This window comes from Phacochoerus africanus, chromosome 16 (assembly GCF_016906955.1).
Source record: "Phacochoerus africanus isolate WHEZ1 chromosome 16, ROS_Pafr_v1, whole genome shotgun sequence".
Taxonomy (NCBI): Eukaryota; Metazoa; Chordata; class Mammalia; order Artiodactyla; family Suidae; genus Phacochoerus; species Phacochoerus africanus.
In genome coordinates this window covers 50,808,563-50,809,564 of record NC_062559.1, presented here as the reverse complement: position 1 = coordinate 50,809,564, position 1,002 = coordinate 50,808,563, and positions in this window count along the sequence as shown.

Below are 1,002 nucleotides of genomic sequence, written 5' to 3'. Positions count from 1 at the left end.
TGTCAAACGAGGAAAAAGAGAGTTGCATAACAGTGTTTATAGCAGCTCTTTTCACAGCACCTGAAACTGCAAGCAGAGTAAATGTCCACATACACAGGAGCGCAGGTCGGCACATCAGCGGACGTAAATAAAACTGACTACTATCATGTGATGTCATTATATGTGGGATCTAGTTTTAAAATGATACAAAAGAACTTGTTTATTTACAAAGCATGGAATTCCCATCGTGGCACAGCGGAAATAAATCCGACTAGGAACCATGAAGTTGTGGGTTCCATCCCTGGCCTTGCTCAGTGGGTTAAGGATCCGGCATTGCTGTGAGCTGGGGTGTAGGTTGCAGACGCCACTCGGATCCTGCATTCTGTGGCTGTGGCTGTGGCGTAAGCCGGCAGCTATAGCTCCGATGAGACCCCTTAGCTTGGGAATCTCCATATGCCACAGGTGCAGCCCCAAAAAGACAAAAGCCAAAAAATAAATAAATAAATAAAAGAACTTATTTACAAAACAGACACAGACTCACAGATTTTGTAATTGAACTTATGGTTACCAAAGGGGAAACGTAGGAGGGAGGAATAAATTAGGAGTTTGGGATTAATATATACATACTACTATATGTAAAATAGATCGTCAACAAGGACCTACTATAGAGCACAGGGAAATCTACTGAAGATTCTGAAATAACCTATCTAAGAAAAGAATATAAAAAAGAATGGATAAACATATATGAATAACTGAATCACCTTACGGCTCACCTGAAACTAATGCAACATCATAAGTCAACTATACCCCAATAAAAATTACAAAAAAGAAAAAGAAGAAGAAGAAAAACTACTGATACACTTGTCAACAAGGGTGAACCCCCTTGGAACTAAAGTTGAACAAAAGAAGCCAGACACAAAGAATACATACTGCCAGATTCCGTTTCTACAAAATTCTAGAACGAATCTGAAGTTATAGAAATCAGAGAAGTGTCTGCCCTGCGGAGGCTCTGGCAGTGCCAGG